We start from the raw sequence: 13,366 nt of genomic DNA, 5'->3' as shown, positions 1-13,366 counted from the left end.
ACCACTTGCCTAATATCTGTCTTCCTGAACAGATATGTATGAGACCGCCCTTTATTACTGCATGCCAGTTACCTTCACAAGCATGCAAATATCCCAATATGTGCCACTCAAACCAATCACATACCTAATAGACCAGGTTCTTTTTAAAAAAAAAAATAATTTATTTCAAGCAATCCTTTTTTATATACCTTTGTTTTTATGTATTTATTTTTACATGGTACTAAGGATCAAACCCAGGGCCTTGCACATGCTAGGCGAGTGCTCTACTGCTGAGCCACAAACCCAGCCCCTAGACCAGGTTTTTGATAAGACTTAACCACAGAAAAGACTCAGAAAATTTTATAACATGGAGAAATGCTGGTATAAAAGTAAGCTTCGGGAAGTTCCAGACTAACAACAATACTAGAAGATAAGATTGTAATCCACTGAATTTTCTGTGGCCATGTAATGAGACTCTAACTCTAATTGTTTCTCTGTTTGTTATTATTAACACATATTAATTGTACAAATTGATGGATTTCACTGTGACATTTCTCTATATGAATATATCATGTCCATCCTCCCCTTCAGCCCTCTCTTTGCTTCCCCCCCAAAAAAAGTCTCCTTCCTAGTCCCTAATAGTCCCTCTTCTGGTTTTATCTGCCTCTAGTTCTGAAAGATGGAAAACCAAATACAAAGATGATACATTTCTGTTCATTGTTTATGGGATTAAGGATTTCTCTGTGCCCTACATTGTATTTTGTGCTATGAAATTAAAGGAAGCACATCTGATGGATGGCCTCTAAAAAACAAGGAATGCATTAGTCAACAACTTGTGTTACACCCACAGCCCCCTTATGCCAGGGCAGTGGGATAGGTTACTGAAAGATCAAAGAAAATACCTGGAGACAGCATAGGAAACATAGGCTGTACTGAGAAATGCTTAAAGGAAAGGTCCAGTGGCAATAGACTGAACACAGCACTTCCAAATTGTTCTGCCAAGCAGTGCCTCCTCTCCCTCATGGTGTTTTGTCCTGTGGCTAGATGAGTGACATGTCATATCCTTTCCACAATTCCTCAGTTCTGCACCATTCTCCACCACTGAGAGAGGGGTTGTATATGCTAGGCAGCGGAGGCGGTGACATCATCAGCATTATCCTGCTTAGTTTGCTTGTATGACCAGCATCCCAAGGAGCAACTGTCCTGGCATATACCCAGAAAGCAACTTTCTACAAATAATATTAGCTTGTCCTAGTTCCCAGGGTGCATGAGAGAAAGTGTCCTTTACGATAACATTTATCTAATCATTCTGGCCTGAACACTCTTTTTGTTCCCTTGGTTTGGCTAGGTTCTTGGGAACTGAGAGGGGCATCTCAGGAACATAATATTTTACTGTCTTTTTCTTTAAGGATGACACACTCCAATTCCCTTGTTCCTGAACGCCCTCACTGTGTTACTGAGCCCATATTCTGGATGTCCCTTGGGTGGCACAAGATGTACATTGCAGCTAAACCCCACAAGGGCAATACAGAGCACAGCAGAATGTAATAAGTCCTGCTATAAGAGCAAGTCCACTGAATACAATGTATCTCCACGTAACAGTAAAAGAATATGACCAAGCAGAAACAGGATCAAGACTAAGTTTGTCGATAGCAGTAATGAGTAATTCATTTAGGGCTAAATATACATTATAATATTATCAGAGATTTATACACAATGATCTGTTTTTTAAAATAATTTTTTAGTTATACACGGACACAATATCTGTATTTTGCCTATTTATTTTTATGTGGTACTGGGGATCTAACCCAGGGTCTCACACGTGCGAGGTGAGTGCTCTGCCGCACAGCCACAACCCCAGCCCAGCCACTCTGTTTTAAAGTATCATCTTTCACATGGTTAGTTCTTTCTTTCTTTCAAGAAAAAAGAGAGAGAATTTTTTACTATTTATTTCTTTAGTTTTCGGCAGACACAACATTTTTGTTTGTATTGAGGATCGAACCCGGGCCGCACGCATGCCAGGCGAGCGCGCTACCACTTGAGCCACATCGCCAGGTCCACGTGATTAGTTTCTCATTAAGCAAAATATTCTCTGAGTATTGTTTAAGGTGGCAGTGGTGTGTCCGGCTAAAGCTTCATCCTGGTACTAAATGTCAGTACTTGCTGCGTAAGGAGCTAGAGTCACTCCACGCCCTAGTTTTTACTGTGTCCCCATTAGTAGGGATTATAGACAAAGTGGGAAGTATGGGGGCTCACACAAGTATATCAGCCAATCTGGTTATAAGGCAGGTATGGCCATCCATGGGTTTCACATGGCCACAGCCATTCCCAAGAGGAGGGATATGCTCCTATACACGCTGTCTGACTTTGCCAACCTATACAGTTGATGCCTTGACTATAATGTCACACTACATTGATGACTGGGGTCCGTTCTCTATTTACAGAAGGTAGAGGGGGTTAGAGTCGTCATTTCTTTCTATATGGAGAGGAACTTTCCTTCTTATTTTCGCCTGTGTTGCATTTAGCCACCTCAAGCCACTGAACACACTGTACCTCTTTAAAGGCTGATATGTCCATTTGTTCCTGCACCAAGAGGAAAACATGATAGTTGGTGTCCTTAAAAGAAGGCAAATTTACATTCAAGCCATAGAGCAGTTGTCCAGCTGTGTCTATAATCAGCAGGTGTTGTTTTGGCTTAACATCCACTCCCATTGCATAAAGGTGGCCAGTGGCAGATGCCAGGGGAGACCCGTGGAGGACAGATGCAATTCACTGCAGACCCAGCATTTCATTTTGTTCTGCACCTCCACAACAGTACTTGTCTGTGAACAGATTAGCTCTCGGGATAAAATGTAAGAAGTTTTTAACAGGTGCTAACAGAGGAACATCTTGATTTTTGAATAATATATAAGCAACCTGATCATTCTTAGAGTATTGCTGGTCTATGGCTTATCCCTGGATTTACAATACTGTATTTCTGGTCTTGTGGGTCCTTTCCTCACATGCCTAGAAACCATCAAGGCCCTCATCGCCCTTCCTTGAGCCAATGGACTATATGGACCCCAAGTGGCAAAGCCTACGGCAGTGGCAACAACAAAGTATTTTGTATTCCCAGTTTTGGGGTGTAAATGTCTTCTGCAGGGCCTCTTTGTAATATGTGCCTATAGCAGTGCAATGCGCATATCTGCACAGGTTAGGGCAAACTTGTGGCCTTCTGATAGGGACAATGGTCTGACAAGATCAACCTGTCATCATTGCCTCCCTCAAGTTACCTGCTCATCACACAAAGTGTTGCCACACTACTTCATGGAACAGCAGATTATGAGTCACATACACATACAATGCCTGAGCGTCTTGGTGGGAACCCCCACTCTGCAATGGACCAGAGAACTCTCCTTTCCTTGTGGCCCATCTTCCTAGGTAGCCCAGCAGTCACAACTTTAGATGGCACATTTTCTAGCCTCCTAGCTGTAGTTTGTTTATCTGGCGAGTTGTGAGTTTTGTTTTTTATTTTTGTTTATTTTTTATTACTTGGCAAAGAAGCATGGCTACATGCCACAATGTGATACGCGGTCAGCTCTAAACATGGAAATTACTTTGAAATGCCTTTCCATAACTTTATCCTCTTCCACAGTTGTGACCAAACTCCAGGAGATGGGGACTTGTTTGTTGACTTGCCACTGCCATAGGCCTTGCTTGAACCCATCAGGGTAACTAAAAACATCGGATTCTTACAGCTAGACTAATAATCCCAAGACTCATCGTTACTTAATAGCTATTTTTGTTTGGGAAGAGGGCTACAGATACCCAGTTCCAAGCCCACTGGGCTTTTCCTTTTACAAAATCATATAATGGTTTTAACATTTGTGCTAAGTGTGAAATGGAGGAACACCGGGCAAGATCATCCAGAAAGGTCTGCAACTGGTTGGGAGTGGTTAGGATAGGGAAAGCTGGGACTTCATCTACAACAGCATCTGGTACCACTCTAGCCTTACCTAACCATGCAACCCTAAGTATTTTACAGTCAGGTCCTTGCAACGTGAAGCTATTGACAACCCGTCCTCTCTTTCTTGCCTCTGTGCCACTACCATTTGCTCTGCCCTCCTCTAGGTGGGGAAAAGACTCAGAAATTAATATCGCATCAATATAATAAAATATCAATACTGGGTCAGGTTTCGTCCACTGGGCCAGATCTACCACCACCACCACCATTCCGTGGTTGGGTATGTAAATAGTCTTAGGGAAGAACATTGAAAACTCCATTTTTGCCCTTCTCATGGAAAGCAAATTGCCCTGGCTTACCTTATTGGACTCCTTGTTTCCTTTATACTCTTTCTTCCACTTTAAAATCCATACTCATCCCTCACTTCCTAATTTTTTTCTGTTTCCCTCATATATAATCAGCTACAGCCTGTGCCACTTGAGAAATGGGAAAGGCTCAGAATTGCAACCATAGCTCCATGATGTTGCTTCAGAGCCATTTGAAGAATGATACCCTTCATTCCTGCTGTGAATGTTGCTTTAACAAGACAAATGTAGCTCACTGCATCGACCGCCTGCTTCATCGCTGACTCTCTCAGGAGGAGGTCTTGCAAGTCTTCCATGAGTAAATCCCCCACATTGGATCAAACATTTTTATAGGTAGCTATCAGCCAGGACAATAAAGAGATAGCTTGATTCTCACGAACAGATGGATATATATGTTGCTGTAAGGTAGGGTGTGTGGGACTGAGGAGACTTTATTCATTTCCCCTAATAGGAATATTCCTTCAGTACCAATGTCCCCAAACTACAACAGTCATCCTGCTGTCTTTTCCCTGGATTTCTGTCTAAATTTTCCCCCTAGTTCTACCAGTTCAGCAGCAGTATATCTCTCATGGGGACATGCATATCTCTGACAGGAGGAAGCAGAGTCCCAACATCCATCCCACCAATCATGTCTGATCTGTCTTTACCTTTTGAGTTACAACCACTCTGGCCCCTAGAACTGGCAGCACAGTTGGATCACACCAGTTTTCATTCTCCTTTGAGGTGCTGGAGTCACATGGGTCCTACTTATAGGGATCCTAATCTTCTTTTGAGTAATTATCATCCTTATTTAGCTCACGGTAGATGTTTTCCTTTTAGTTTAGCACAGTGGAAGGCTAGAGTTTCTAAATTCTCCTCAGTACTCTTCACATAAGCAACTAATTTCTCGGTAGTCCTTGCTTGAGTTAAAGGTGCTTCATGCCACAGATGAATTTCTCCTGCAGTTACTTGATACAGGCTTGGACCTGCAGCTCCACCTCTGTTACTACCCTCACTGCTGTGAGGAGGGGGCCACCCCATAGCTGCTGCTGTTTTACATAGCCCTTGCTTTTGCTTTAGACCCTATGGCTTGCCCATGAGCAATATTTCCCCTAGGCCCTGGGACGTTTGGGGAGCATCTCCATCTTTTCATGTTGCTTCCCAAGTATCCATAAAAGCCACCACTACCACGCACACGAGAGGTGGAAGTTCCCAGGAGTTCCCCCATCATATGTCCCTTTCTCAACTGCCACAGTCTTGGAACTCACAGGGTCTCTTTGGTCTCCTGGATGGCTTACTTATTGTCACATCCACCGACCAGTTGTGCCAGGGCAGTGGGATAGGTTACTGAAAGATCAAAGAAAATACCCAGAATGGTACACGAGACATAAAGTTTTATTGAGAAATGCTTAAAGGGAAGGTCCAGTGGCAACAGGCTGGACAGAGCACCTCTACGATGCTCTGCCAAGCAGTGCCTCCTCTCCCTCATGGTGTTTTGTCCTGTGGCTAGATGAGTGACATGTCGTATCCTTTCCACAGTGCCCTCAGTTCTGCACGAGTCACCACTGAGAGAGGGGTTTTATATGCCAGGCTGCAGAGGTGGTGACATCATCAGCATTATCCTGCTTAGTTTGCTTGTATGACCAGCATCCCAAGGAGCAACTGTCCTGGCACATGCCCAGAGAGCAACTTTCTACAGATATATTAGCTCATCCTAGTCCCAGTGTGCATGAGAAAAAGTCAGATAACATTTATTTAGTCATTCTGGCCCGCACACTGTCTTTGTTCCTTTGGCTTTGCTAGATTCTTAGGAACAGAGAGGGGTGTCTCAGGAACATAGCATTTTACTGTCATCCTTTTATTTTATTTTTAATTTTTTTTAGTTGTAGATGTACACAATACCTTCGTTTTGTTTATTTATTTTTTTATGTGGTGCTGAGGATCAAACCCAGTGCCTCACACATGTTAGGCAAACGCTCTACCACTGAGTCACAACCCCAGCCGCATAATGTCATCCTTTTAAAGATTGCTGCAACTGTTTCAACTCCTGTTAAATGTGGAACATATTCCATAAGACTAAAAATAACCAATCATTCAAAAGCAATCTGGGCTGAATTGTGTCCCCAAATTCATACATTGAAGCCTTAATCCCCCAGTTCCTCTGAAAGTGACTATATTTGGAAATAAAGCCTTTAAAGAGGTGAATTATGTTAAAAAGATGCTATCAGGGTGGGCCCTAATCCAATTTGTCTGTAGTCCCTATAAGAAGAGGAAGTTTGGACATGAAAAGAAAGCAAGGATTCATGGGAGCATAGAGTCCTGTGAAGACACACCAAGAAGATGCCATCTCCAAGTCAAGAAGAGAGGCTTCAGGAAAAACCAAGCCTGCCAACACCTTGATCTTGGACTTCCAGCCTCTAGAACTGTGAGAAACTGATATCTGCTTTTCTGTTTTTTTCCTGTTACTGGTCAGTGGTATTTGGTTATGACAATTTAAGAAGACTAACCCCAACAGGGATTTATTGCAAGTGGGCTACAGTGTTGAAATCTCCTGTTGGACTGCTGCCATTTGAAAGCAAAGCCGGTCTTCTGTTTCTTTGTGTTCTATTGTATTTTTTTCTTCATATTTCCCCCAAAGCTCAGTTCCCTTTACAGAGTGGGGCCCCAGTACAATATTTTTTCTTAGTACAAATTTTGGGGAGAGGTACCAAAGATGAAACCCAGGGGTGCTTCATCACCACAGGGTAGGTCTTGCTAAGTTGCTTAGGGCCTTTCTAAGTTGCTGAGGCAGGCCTCAAATTTCCGATCCTCCTGCATCAGTCTCCCAAGTCACTGGGATTACAGGTGTGCACCACCATGCTCAGCTGTTGAGTATAAATTTAAAAAAAAATATATATATATATATATATATATATATATATATATATATATATATTTGTAGATGGACAGAGTGCCTTCATTTTATTTAAAAAAAATTTTTTTAATGTGGTGCTAAGGATTGAACCCAGTGTCTCTACCACTGAGCTGTAGCCCAAGCCCCCAATTTTTTACTTGATTATATCCTAAGAAGTATAAGACATACTTTCTACTTCCAAGGGGCTTGAAAACTGGTAATGGAGCTAAGATAGATATGACACAGTAATTAGCAAAGCAGGGGGAGACCTGAAGGGATAAAGCCCTGGGGGAGCCGCAGAAGACTCTGAGTGCTGCAAGACCAGACCTTGAAAGACAGCTAGGCCAGGTGTGGTGGCACACATCTGCAGCTCCAACAACTTGGGAGGCTGAGGCAAGAGGATTACTTAAGCCCAGAAGCATAAGACCATCCTGGACAACATAGTGAGACCCCATTGGAAGAAGGGAAGGAAAGAAGCAAGGGGGGGAAGAAGACCAGGATTCAAGAAATGGGGGACATTCCTAGGAGAGAGAAGAGGGACTGGGACTGGGGTAATTGCCCAGCATGTTTGAGGTCCTGAGTTTGATCCTCAACACAAAAAGGAGAAAGGAGAGAGAGAGGGAGGAAGAGAGGGAGGGAGGGAGGTGGGGGCAGGGGACAAAAGTAAGCAAAAACAGAGAATTGGGGCTAAGGCTGTAGCTCAGTGGTAGAGCACTTGCCTCACATGTGTGAGGCGCTGGGTTTGATCCTCAGAAGCACATATAAATAAATAAAGATATTGTGTCCACCTACAACTAAAAAAATTGTTAAAAAACAAAAACCAAAGAGAAGCTGGGCGCAGTGGAGCACCTCTGTAATCCCAGCAGCTCAGGAGGCTGAGACAGGAGGATCATGAGTTCAAAGCCAGCCTCAGCAAAAGTGAGGCACTAAGCAACTCAGTGAGACCCTGTCTCTAAATAAGATACAAAATAGGGCTGGGGATGTGGGTCAAGCGGTAACGTGCTCACCTGGCATGCGAGGGGAGCTGGGTTCAATCCTCAGCACCACATAAAAATAAAAAGATGTTGTGTCCACTGAAAAACTAAAAAATAAATATTAAAAAAAAAAAATTATCTCTCTCTCTCAAAAAAAAAAAAAAAATAGGGCTGGGGATGTGGCTCAGTGGTTGAGTGCCCCTGAGTTCAATCCCCAGTACCAAAAAGAAAAAAAGAGAAAGAGAATTGAAAATACTTTGTTTTTGTCAGTTTTTTTCACTACTGTGACTAAAAGACTCAACCAGCAATTGTAGAAGAGGAAAGGTTTATTTAGGGGTTCACAGTTTCAGCTGGCCTTTCCATAGAAGGCCAGCTCCATTCCTTGGGGCTCAAGGTGAGGCACGACATCATGGTGGAAGAGTGTGGGAGGCTGACTCAGGAGGACCGTGAGTACAAAGTCAGCCTCAGCCACTTAGTGAGGCCCCAAGCAACTCAGTGAGACCCTGTCTCTAAATAAAATATAAAAAAGGGCTGGGGATGTGGCTCAGTGGTTGAGTGCCTCTGGGTTTAATCTCCAGTAAAAAAAAAAAAAAAGAGTGTGGCAGAGGGAAACAGCTCACATGAGGAGCAGGAAGCAGAGAGAGACACTCCACTGGCCAAATACAAATATTTAACCCCAAAGCCACGCCCCAATTCCCACCTCCCCCAGCCATACCCTACCACTTCAGTTACCACTCAGTTAATCCCCTCAGGGATTAATTCACTGACTAGTTTAAGGCTCTCACCACCTAATCCTTTCTTCTCTGAACCTTCTTGCATTGTTTTATAAGTGAGCTTTTAGGGGACACCTCACATCCAAACCACAGCACTTTATTTTCTATTAATGAGAGAACACATAATTGTTCCAGCTACAGGGGCATCTTTGGGGGAGTTTCGAATACTAGTCTTGTGCTAACTCCCTTCTGGAACTAGGAAACACAGATACTCTTCCTAGCTGAATCTGGGAGCTGAGGCAGGGCAAGAGACAAGGAAAAATTGGCATGTGGAACTGCAAATTAGAGGTGGAGGAAGATTAAGAGACAGCAAAGTAGGGCATGGCTAGGCTCAGGATACCTGAATCACAGAGGCAGAACTAGTGTGTGGTAGCCAGCCTGACCTAGAGCTGCTAGGGCAGAGCAGGCCTTGAAACAAGACTGAGAAGCACCTGAAGGGCCCAGAGTATGGCACAGGAGCTTTATAGAAGCCTTGGCTAGGAATGGGGAGGGTGCTGTGAAGAGGATGGAGGTGTTCTGATGACACGTAGATGACGAGGAATCACTGTGAAGGTTGTTGACCAGAGGCCAACAAAATGGTATTTTAGAAAATGAATTAAGCAGCATCATAGGACTAGCATGTCATGGATGCATATCAGACAGATATGAAAGTCTTTTTGAAAGCATCCCATTTGATTTATCTTTGCTCACCATAATGCTTAACAGGCAGTGCTTACTCAATAAATGTAAAATATGAAACAAAGGCCCTCTGTAGAAGGATTGCTTTCGTCCTTACACCAAGAGCATCTCCTACAATAAAGCAATAAATTAATATCATTGTTTCTATATCAAATTCCATAATTTTGGACAATGTGTGAATCACTTTCGTGCAGCCTAATTATTCCTGGATGAGCTAATGGAACTGAGTTTCTAAAGCCTGTAGGCTTAAGATCTGATGCAATCAATTCTTTGGTTTCATCAAGCAAATTTTTTGCATTGAGATAAAAATTCATTGGAAAGATGTAGGGCAGGTCATTTGGCTTCAAGCGGTCAGAACCAAAGCAGCTTCAGTGATCTTAAGTAGCAGGGACTTGCAAACTCTTCCTACAGTGCTTTCCAATACCAGAGTTTCATCATCATCTATTTGTTTATCAGCTCAAAATTCACATTCCTGGGATAAAAAGTGGTATTGACCAAGCAAAGATCAAGCATCAATGTCTGTGTTGGGAGTGGACAGCAGGGTTTTGTTACTGACAAGCCCATTAGAACCACATAATGCGTATCCAGGGGCAGTCTCCTAAGGAAGGACTTTTAGGCAGACAAAAAATAACTGGACCCTTCACTTCCACTTAGGTATTCACCCTCAAGAGAGTTTGAAGAGGTGCTTGGATAAGATGCTGCTGAAGGACCCTTCTACCCCTGAGAAGGCCACACATTGGAATTAACATTTGTCATCCCAGAGACATTGATGAATCCACGGACTGTGGAGCTTATCTATAAAAGCCTCATTTCCTAGGATTTTCAATATTTTCTCAGTATGTCTACATGATCTGGACAATTTAAAATTTAAAAATCTAGTATAAACCAATATACTATCAAGTTTAGAATATATTTAGAAAAGTGCACAAATCAAAGAATTTCCACAGAGGGAACAATATGTGTAATCAGGACCCAGATTGAGAAATAGAATATAACCTCAGAAGGTCCTTTTTTAAAAATATCTTTATTTTGTTTATTTATTTCTATGTGGTGCTGAGGATTGAACCTAGTGCCTCACATGTGTGAGGTGGGCACTCTGCCACTGAGCCCCAGCCCCTGCCCCTCAGTAGGTCCTCTTCATGACCTCTTCCTCTCACTTCCTCCCAGGAAAGGTAACCACTAAACGAACGTCTATCTCCACTGGTCAGCTTTGCTTGGTTTTGAGCTTTATATAAATTGAATTGTACATTGTATGCTCTTTTGTGTCTGGTTTCTTTCATTCAACATTACATTTTATAAGAGTCACTCATGATGCCACAATTAGTTTATTCATCCTCACTGCTGTAGTATTCCTTTTATGAATACACCACTGTTTATCTGTCCCAGTGTTGATGGACATTCTTTCTAGTTTCCAACTATCATGAATAGTGGTGATATGAACTCATTTCTGGGTAAATATCAACAAGTGGAATTTCTAGCTCAGGGTTGTGCAGATATACAATTCCGAGAGCAGTATGTGAGCAGTCCAGTTATTCTACATCCTTGACATTGCATCTGAGTGTCCCCTTAATTTTAATCATTCTGGTAGGCGTGTAGCACCTCACTGTGGTATTAATTTATATTCCTCAGATACTAATGAAGTTGATCATCTTATCATATATGTTTATAGGCCACTTGAAATTCTCTTTTGAGATGTGCCTGTCAAAATCTTTTTGCCCATTTTCTTATTGGGTTATCTCTCTTTTTTAAATTGATCCCTAAAAATCCTTTATATGTTTTGAGTCCTTTTTTGGATATATATGTATTAAAAATATTTCCCATTTTGTGCTTTTCTTTTTTATTTCTTAATCATGTCATTGGATGAACATAAATACTCAATTTTAGTGTTTTTCAATTAACTGACTTTTCCTTTATTCTTAGTGTTTTTAATGTACTGTTTGAAAAAAATCTTTAGCAGAGACATTGTGATAGTTGGAAAAACAGTGATAGGTTCATGAAAAGCTTTAAAAAGTAAGGATAAAAACATGGTATTTGCAGGGTTAGGTGGCGCACACCTGTAATCCCAGCAGCTAGAGAGGCTGAGGCAGGAGGATCGCAAATTCAAAGCTAGCCTCAGTAATAGTGAGGCACTAAGCAACTCAGTGAGACCCTGTCTCTAAATAAAACACAAAATATGGCTGGGGATGTGGCTCAGTGGTCGAGTGCCCCTGAGTTCAATCCCCGGTACCAAAACCAAAACCAAAACCAAAAATGTGGCATTTATTAACTCCAAGGGATGAGAGGAATGTACTGGAAATAAAACAAAATTACAGTATAGCACTTAGCTAAATCATGATGATTATTTATATAATTACCATAATATAATCACTATTTATTTATGCAAAAATTATAATTTTGAGGTCTCTGAGGGAAGCCAATAAGTAATAACCATCTTCTCAACCTGAGTATGAACAAATTGAGAAGTAAAACAAAAGACTGATGGAGAGGGGTTAAAATGTCAGTTTTATAATAACTGGTAGAGTCAGGCTGGAGGATGTGGCATCAGGTCTTTGCAGAGTGGTATGGTTAACACAGCATCAGATTTAGGCAGAGTTACCTCTTCAGTAGGTCATGCTGGACAAGGGGCAGTGCATCTCATGTGGGCCCCTGGTGGGGCCATTCAGCCAACAGGAGCCCCTTGGGCCAGCAAATGATTGTCTTTCATCCAGCACCACTAGATTTTCAAACTTGTCTCTAGGAAGTAGTTTAATTGAAACAGAAGCAAACATTATTATTATTCTTATTTTAGTAAAAAGAAAACTATTACTGGCAAGTAGGTATTCATGCAAGAGTATATTTTAATTAAGACATAAAACCCTAAACATACAACTTCTCAAACACAAATTAGATTATTCCTTGGTCATATAACAGTATGACAGACCAGGTCATATGTTTCTCATCAATGGAAGCAGCTCTGCTGTTTCTCCACATAGCCTCCGAGGCTATACTGGTCATCTCAGCATGCAGAAACAGGCGAGGAAGGTTCTTATGGGCCCGGCCTAGACAATGACCTCCATCATTTCCACTCGTGTTCAACAGACTATATACCCAATTGCGAAGAAAGACAGTTATATGCTCTAGGAGACTAAGAATTGTGGTGAACATCTGTCAGTCTCTGCCACAAGGTTGAGGTCATTTGGGCAGAGACCTATTTTTTTTTTTCTCATTGCCTCTTGTGCCTGATGTGTAGTAGGCCCTCAGTAAGTGTTTGTTGAATAAACGCTAACCAGAAAGACCTAAACCCTAATTCCAGCTCTGCCACTGTCCAATTTGCTAATCTAAACAAGTTACTTACTTTTCTTGAGCCTGTTACTGCCCACATAATGGAGATGAAAATATGACTGTGATCTGCTTCCTATGCCATACCAGCCAGGAGTGGGAATAGGTAGTAGCTGAATATATTCCAAAAAATAACAAGTTACTATTTCTCTGGTGCTCTCTCCTTCTCGATATTTGTGAAATACGTCTCTGTTTTTCTCCCAAATAGCTCTGGGTGTGAGTTAGGAACTTGTAACCAGGCAACAGTTGTTGTCTCATATGCATTCTTTAAAAAAAAAAATCATAGATTCTTGGACTGGGGGATGGCTCAGTGATAGAGCACTTGCCTCATATGTGTTCATGGGTTCAGTCCCCAGCACAGAAAAACAAAAATGTACATATTCCTAAAGAACTGTAGTCATCCAAGCAGTTGATGAAGGCTGTCATTTCCTTGTTTTCTGGCTCTTGTACTCTGGGACAGATGG

Source organism: Marmota flaviventris, chromosome 14 (assembly GCF_047511675.1).
Source record: "Marmota flaviventris isolate mMarFla1 chromosome 14, mMarFla1.hap1, whole genome shotgun sequence".
NCBI classification, from domain to species: Eukaryota; Metazoa; Chordata; class Mammalia; order Rodentia; family Sciuridae; genus Marmota; species Marmota flaviventris.
This window is presented reverse-complemented; position numbering follows the sequence as displayed.